At 36.2% G+C, this 8,774-nt stretch overlaps 1 pseudogene; it reads left to right on the top strand.

Annotated features, from left to right (window-relative positions):
• Positions 1-7,421, top strand: LOC124096654 (eukaryotic translation initiation factor 4E-like; annotated as a pseudogene).
• Positions 7,422-8,774: the final 1,353 nt, after the last annotated feature.

Genomic DNA, 8,774 nt, shown 5'->3' with positions numbered 1-8,774 from the left:
ATACTGTGTTTTCAACAGAAATAGAATGCTTCATCATATAAGATTTGAAGTCAATAATTTTGCTAAACTCTTATAAAAATAAATTTCATGAGCCATCTTTAGAATTGTTTGCATTTCCTGTATCACATTTGTACTGTTAAAAGATAGTTTTGTTTCTTCCTATTCTGCTATTTTAGCTTTGTCTCCTTTTCTAACTCTCTGTAATGTTGGGAGACACATTCAGTAAACTACCAAGAGGGTGTTGCTGTAGCTGCGATTTTTGTTTCATTCAAAATCAGTCTATTTTGAAGTTCTTATTCTAAGGCTTTCTCTTGATTATGCCAAAGGCAAGAGAAAAATGATTGTTTTCTAATTTCTATTAATCAGAGAAAGCATGTTAAAAAGAGGGGGTTCTCTACAATATTCTTTTCATTATTTAATTTAAATTTTATGTGAACTCCAAGGATGGATAATTCTTCAATGTTGCTGAAGTCTTTCATTCACTGATACAGACAAAACCCCCAAAACCACGTTTTTAATATAGTGTCAACAAAGGAGTTCAAAGTCATAGGTACTGCAGAAGAGGGAGCTGAATTGCCATCAAGGATTTTTTTCTTCTATTCAACTGATAGACATGGAATATTGATAAAAGAACAATGGCAGAGTAAAATTTTGTAGCTGATTTTAGGAAGATAAGAGTTTATTACAGGCTTAATATAGCTCATAGAATTACCAGGGGAATAGAAGGAGCTGAATAAGGCCACTGAAGAAGCCACTCCCTCTTCTCTAACCATGGAACCACACTGGTTGGGACAGCCACATGGGGAAGCCCCTCCATTTAGTGAACTGCTCTGATCAATTTGCCCTGGTGAGGGGGACTTGCCTGTGTATTGCCTCTTTACATCCCTAAAGTGAGTTATCAGATATGAGGATCTCTCCTCATTCCAACACAGAAAAATAAGGTACCATTTCAGCTGAAAGAATATCTAATCATGTTCAACTCTCACCAGAATGCTTCTGATTAGTCAATCTAAATGATGCCAAAGTTTACCCAGGAAGTGTCATCTTCAATGTTGCACCTTCTGAGGTCAGGATGAATGCACTGGAAGAGGTTGAGGGGTGTTTTATTCCAACCCACTGCATATGGGAATAGGGCACTCTTAAATTTTTTTTTTCACTTCTATTAGTAGCATAAGTAATTTTCAGATCAAATCTTCTTCCATGGAAATTATGAGTGATGGTCTTATTACAGATTAGATCATGTGCAAATCAATGGTTTTTTGGCCCAATAGGCCTTTTCTACTTAATGTAACAGTAACCACTCCAACGAAGTAAAACAATAAATTCAAGTTAATCTTTTCCTTAAAACTCACAGAACATTAATTTAAATATAATTCTTTACAAGAAATAATTGACTTGCCTGTGTCTTATGCTCTATTTTAATATATTTTTATGACTTGTTTTCTTTAATGAATGATGGCCTTCTTCCCTTTTCATCTCTCAAACCAAAAGTTCTGGTTTCAGTGGAGAAAAGTCAGCAATTACCACAGTGTCCCTTTCAGTCAGCTGTGGCCAGGAATTTTCAGAAAATAACAGAGTAATCCAAGTAACTTCCTTCACTATGTCTTTTTCTATGGTTTTACTCATTCATGACATAGACTTCTTTTTGTATCCCAATTAATTTAGCTATACTGTCCCCCTATTTGTTGCTCTCACATGCAAAGTTGGTCTCTGCTTTAGGAATTGCACTTACTGTTCTTGCTGACTGGAGTGGTTTGCTGTAGATTTTGAATAATTGAATTTTTCTTGTAATTAAAGTCTCAGTTTAAATAGTATATATGAGACTAGCCATACCTATTCATTCCCTCAATTATGTTTTTTTTCCCTTTAGGGAGAATTCATTACCATCTAACTTAGAATATTACCTGGCTCATATTACATAATGAAACAAATAACATGTATACATTAATCTCACTAAGACATTAACCCCAATTTTAGATGACATCAATCACTATAATATATTTGCATAAATTAAAATAAAGTAGAAGGAAATGAGCTTAGACATATGTGGGTCATTATCAAATGGTCTAATATAATTAAAATTGTTCTAAAAAGAAGTGATAAAGGATGCAGGAAAGGAAACATAATAACAGAGAACTTTCTAAAACCAATTAAAGACAAAACATAGGTTCAAGAAACTCAACTTTATTCCTAACATAGGCAAATAAAAATAAGCCTTTAAATAGTAAGAATAACTTGCTGGAAACCAAAGATAAAGGGAAAAGCTTTCAACTGATGAGAGGAAAAAGTGCCTTATTTTCAAAAAAGAATAAGAGTTATGGTTGCTTTTCAACAGAAAGAATGGAATCCAGAAAATAATGGAAAGACAACTTTAAAATGCACCAAGAACCTCCTTGGCCCCCAGAGAAACCTCGAATCCTATAATCTTCTAAAACATTCTTTAGCAGTAATGCTCAGAATCTTTCTGAACTGGCCAAGTAGGAACACAGCCCACTATAATCTCTCTTTCCCAGTGATCATAATGAAAAATATTGAACAGAATGTGTAAAGTGCCACCCGTGGACCTTGAAAAGTAACCAGTAGCAGGAGGAAAGTGGAAACTGAAGAAATGGCAGTCAGGGAGGGGGTTCCTGGTTCTTTTCTCTTTTCTCTCTTGGCTTTGGCTGGGGTAACTGTGGTCATGGAGCAGACAGAAGAAATTCCAAAGGCACTCCCTGTTTCTAGCCAGAAGACTGGAAAGGGGAAAGTTATAGAAAGTATGTGGGAAATACACTTTTTTTTGTTTTTGCTTTATTTTCTTTTTCTATTCTAGCTTTGTCCTGGGCATGGCCAAAATCATGAAGCTGCACTAAGGTGCAGTGGTGGAGGCATTAAAAACCCCAAGAGCAAAACCCATTTGATGGCCATAAAAACTGTGACTAATGGAGTTTAGGGGTATTTCCACATTATTTTTCTCTATTTTATTTTGCTAATTGCCTCAAAAGCAGCTCTAATTGGGTGGAATCACATTATAGTACTGGAAACTACTTTGAGAGAAGCTCATCTTTCTGGACTGAGAAACTGGTAAAGGGACCTATAGGAACTGGAGTATGTGGAGAAATGGCACAGAGGAGAGAGTCATTCTATAAATTCATCATAATTCTTGGGGATGCCAGGCTCCCCAAGCTGCACCTGAGTGGCACAGTCTTCCACCAGCTCATCATATGCAATAGGAGCTGAGCTCTAAAATAAACCACCATCCAAGTGCCAGACAAAATATTGGGTGGCATATGCTCAGGACAGGCACAGAGCAGCATTGCAAAGTATTGAGAAACTGTACTGACATCAGTACTACCATCCACAGAGATGGGACAGAGCTTGCCTTCTATACCTGATGAGGTTAGTTGCCTGCTAAAGCAAAAATTTTAACATTTTCCAGAGGATTTAATAGAACACAGAGCCCACATGTATATTCAAACTGTGAGGAATATAATCCAAACTTATTTGGCACACAAATAATCCTGGGGAAACAGAAGTTTTTAGCAGGGCAACACACCACATTAAAAAAAAAATGGAGCTGGTTTTTGTGGCATATGTCTGTAATTCCAGTGGCTTGGGAAACTGGGAAAGGAGAATCACAAGTTCAAAGGCAGCCTCAGCAACTTAGTGAGACCCTGACTCTAAATAACAAATAAAAAACTGTTTGGGGATGTCACTTAGTGGTTAAGTGTTCCTGGTTTCAATCCCTAGTACCCCTCCCTCAGTAATCTGGAATAAAAAATGACCTAAGCAAAATAAAAATTCACTGACAGATTCAATAGCACAATGGAAATGACAGGTAAAAGTGCAAATGATTTTGAAGGTGGGTGAATATCCAGTATACAATTTGAAAAAAAAATGAGTATTAAAGAAGTGTACAGAAATTCAGGGACCTGTGGGACAATATCAAAAGTTCTAATGTTCATGTCACTGGAGCCCCAAAGAAGAGAAGAAAGAGATAAGTTGTGTAAAATGTACTTGAAAAAGAAATAAATTCATATTCAAATACAGAAATTTACAAACTGAAGAGGCTCAGTGAACCCCAGAAAAGATAAAATAAAACAAGCACCAGAACCATTCTAATCCAATTACTGAAGATTAAATATAAAATGTATTTAAAAGAGCCAGAGAAATATGATAAACTAGATATATGAGAACAATGATAGCAAGATGAGGCGACTGGGGTGATGAAACCTGTGGTTCCCCATCAGGGAAGCCAGCTGGGCAGGTTGGAATGCTGGCCCAGAATGAGGGAAAGCGTGAACATGTGGTATAGCAGGGAGAAGATGAATATCAACAGCAGTTTTGGGGCTATGGGGGATTGAAATATCCTTTTATTACCGTCTTTATTAGGTCTTTTATAATGACTATAATCATCCATAAGCATGAAGACTCAGTGATACAATAGGTTTAATGAGGATTGTCATTGGATCTTGGCAGTAGAAGGGCTGGGCTGGAATATGGTACCTCCACCATGACATTGTGGTCCATGTGATGTCAGCTGCAGCTGCTGTGGGAGGTTATGAGGAAATCCAGACTCCCTCCCTCAAGCACATCTTGTCCTGCTACTCAGAGCCATCTTCAGGGCCCATCTGGTCTATGTTAACGTGTAGCCTAGGAACTTAGGGGTGTCAGTGCCCCTGGAGCTAGTTAGTCCTCAACCAAGATGGGTAGAAGACAATAGGTAAGATTTTTGTCCTTCAGGTGACAGTTAGGGAAGTGTTCTGCCAACTGTGCAGCAATATCATCTCCATTGCCCAGAGTAGTAATTTTAACAACATATCCCTTTGTGTGTGTGTGTGTTTTCTCCTTCCTTTACTCTTTCCCTATCCTTTTCCAACATTCTTGTTCCCAATTAAACCACCAGTACCTATGTCCTTGTCTTAGACAGGAGAACCAGTTTCAGATGAGTTAGTTATCTGTATGATCCTCATTAAGGGCCAGGCTAAATGCCAAAAAAAATATATACTGTACTTCATGTTTTATCAAGAATGTGGACCTACACTTAATTTTCCCCCTCAAACTACACTTATTTTTTTCTAATATAATTTCTTATCTCAAGCTCAGTAACAGGTTTCCAGTAGCATTTATTCCTTTGTAAATTTAGAAAGACAAGAAATCACTAGTTTTTGAATATGATGAAGTTGTTAAAACTGTTGTCCTACATTGCTTATCTGAGAACCATGTGTCCCTTTTACATGATCTACAGAACCCTTAAACAGAGTCTAGAAGCAAATAAATAACTTATTAATCCCTTTGGTATTTTCTTATCAATACATGCAAAAAATACTTTTTTTTTCACGATTTTATAACAAAAGAGAAAACAATTTATTTATATCCAAATAATTTGCTTGTTCTTTTTGTCAATATAAAACAAGATGAAGCTACCAAAAATTAGAATTTAACATTCATGATTTTAAAAAGGAATATCTGCAAGAATGAAATCTGAAGCAAATAGATCTTCTGGGTCACAGGATACCAAAGCCTGATTTATTATTTTTAAATGCTGCTTTACCACTTTTTAGTAACTTGCTATACCACTTCTCACTTTCCTTGTTTCTTTATAAGATTTTTGCTTTTCCATGAAGTACTCACCTCTTCTCTCTTGTCTTGATTTGTGTCACCTGAGACCTGCCACTTCAAGTTTCAGGTCTAAGTTTGGCATTTGTAACTTAGCCTCAAACATCACTGGGGAGATTCATGTAGGATGGTGACTGTGGAACTGGAAACTACCCCTACTGCTAATCCCCTGCCTTCAGAAAAGGAGAAAACAGACTCTCATCAGGAGGTTGCTAACCCAGAACACTATTTAAAGCATCCTCTACAGAACAGATGGACATTCTGGGTTTTTAAAAATGATGAAAGTAAAACTTGGCTAGCAAACCATCCACTGATCTCTAGGTTTGATACAGTTGAAGACTTTGGGGCTCTATACAATCTTAGCTAGTTGTCTAGTAATTTAATGCCTGGCTGTGACTCCTCAAATGTTAAGGATTGTATTGTGCCTGTGTGGGAAGATGAGAAAAACAAACAGCAAAGACAAAGTGACCTCGATGGCTTTTGTCTAGAGACACTGCTGTGCATTATTGGAGATTCTTTTGATGACCACAGATGTATGTGGAGCCGTTGTTCATGTAAGAGTTAAAGGTGATAAGATAGCAATATGGACTTACTGAATGTGAATACAGAGAGGCTGTTACACATATAGGGAGAGTATACAAGGAAAGATAGAGATTGCTTATCAGTCTCATGAAGACATAGCTACTAAGAGATGCTCTACCTCTAAAAATAGGTTTGTGTTTAAGAAAAGGCCTTCTGAGTGTTCTCAAAGAAGACTGCCTCAAGTAATTGAGATTTGGGGGTTGAGGCAAATCCTCTTCAAGGGCAGAGTGGACTGCATTTAATTTTGATTCCATCTAAATGTTGCAAAGATATAAGGAAATCTCATTTACCTTTGTCTTGTATTTTGATGCTCATTTTTTAAAAAATTAAAAATAGAGTGTCCACTATCCCAATCAAAGAATTACAATCAACACAATCTCCCAGATTTCATAAATGTGTTCCTGGCCCATTTTGTATTATCTTAATAGAATTGCCGTTACAAACAAGTTTTACCCATTGACAATATTTAACAAAAACTTGCATTTCTATACCTTAATAAGAAAAAAATTGAATTTATGTTCCATCGTATGCAGGGCATATTCTGCTGGTTTGAAAGAATATGATGCATACAGTTTTCTAGCAATTTTCTTTGTTTCTTTTGACAGCATTATGTTTACTCTACTCTTGATGATGGGTGCTAGATTTTAATTTATTTGTTTCTCTACTTGATAACACTGATGATTCTGATTCCAGTTTTCCATTTCCCTCATGTTACATGGGTGAAGCATCTAGGAATATGACACAAAAGTGGAATAAGTATTAATTTTGTGCATACTTTTATTTTTTGTAACTACAAAACTTTGCTACAAATATATGCATTTCATTCAAATAAGGGATTTTGTGTGATTTCATGAACAGAATTATGGATTATAAAAAAGTAACATCATAGTTACATTTCTAACTAGAATTAGTATGCCTGATTTCACATCTTTATGCTTTATTTTAACACTTTGTATTACTTAGGTAATTTTGCTTTGGTTAAAAATGGCTCAAGCAAAAAAGCAGTCCTACTCATTTTAAGACAGTGTACAAAATGGTAAATAAAATGTATACAGTGAATTGTACTTTAAACAAGAAAAAATCACTGGGATATTCTTTTCGACTATTTTCCATCATAAGATCTCTTCTAAGAAGGAGAAATTATCATCATTCAGAAATTATATGCTGTGACCAGCACAGCCAAACTGGTGGTTCTGGTGAGGGGCCATGGGGAATTAGAAAATATAGAGATTCACACATGCATATTTTGCAGATAAAGCTGGCATCTGGTGGAGCATTGCTCTCTGATGGAGAAGCAGATCTAGAGAGTTACACCAGCAATATTTATTTATGTATGTCTCATTATCTGGATAAAGATATGCAAGCATTATTCTTTATACTCAGGTAAGTTACAGAATTAAAAACATCTGTGCAGCTTCTTCATAGTTGCAATCCACATTGCAATGTGCAATGTTAGGAGCAGTTGTGCAGAGCTTAAGAGCATACATTGTTTAAGCCAGCAGGCTCAGAAGTAGCAGAGTTGGTGAAACATTGTGGTTGTCTAGAATGAGAATTTCTCTATTCCTAGGAGCTATGTGCCTGAGATCAAGGTAGAAGCTGATAAGACTCTTACACAGATCTTCCTCAGGCAGGGCATTACCATAGCAGCTAGGCATCCTATACCCTCACACAGATATTTTCCCAGGTACCTGGTGTGCCACAGGTATAAGGTCATCAAAGACCCCCCCAATCTCAGTCACTGCTCTCTCATTCTCTGTCACTGCTCTCCACAGTTATATACTATTTTTTCTATGCTGCCTATGCATAAATATCATGCACCTAGACTAGGTCCTTTAGTGAAAATGGTATGAGTTAGCATCACCATCTCTTCAAAAACCTATTTTGAGGTTACTGAAGGGCATACATTTAAAATATTGGGTGATTAACATATTCAGGAATTATACAATATTTTATATAATAAAAGTGCCTAAGTTATAATGTCAATAATCTCAATTTATGAGTTTGAGCATGGAGTGGATTTAAATGTTGTTATCCTATTATAAATGTCCATAGGGATGAGGCTGTAGCTGCCTCTGGTATAGGTACCTTTATCCAATATATTGCCTCTCTCTGTGTGTTTTCATTGATGTCACCCACAAAAGGATCAATGTATGGGGCACTTTCTGAGACACACACAGCATTTTCTTATTTTCTTGTATTCACTTCTATCTTCTGTCTGGCTAATCCAGAGAGCTTCCATCTCATCTGTGGTGAAATATGGGAGCAGACATCTTGCATCATTCTGCCATCTTCATAAATCTGACATTTGTGGAGAACATTTTGATTTTATATTCTTGAAAATCCATTTTTGACCTTAAAAATGTTTTATTTCAAGTTTTTATTTCTTCCAAAACTTTTAGAATGCTATTTTAAAACTCAAAACTTAAGCATTGCTCTTTGTTTTTTCACAAAAATACTACATTTATGGAATAAAGTATTCACCATACTCACTGACCCCAAAAAGGATAAAGGCAGAGTGAGAGCATAAAGGAAATGCAGAATGTAAAAAAAATCTTTTATTATGATACAATATCATTTTGGTACTTCAGCTGTGG

The sequence above is a fragment of the Marmota monax genome, unplaced genomic scaffold, assembly GCF_021218885.2.
Source record: "Marmota monax isolate L192 unplaced genomic scaffold, Marmota_monax_Labrador192_F-V1.1 WCK01_AAM20220418_F8-fsc00548, whole genome shotgun sequence".
In the NCBI taxonomy this organism is placed as follows: Eukaryota; Metazoa; Chordata; class Mammalia; order Rodentia; family Sciuridae; genus Marmota; species Marmota monax.
This window is presented reverse-complemented; position numbering and strand designations above follow the sequence as displayed.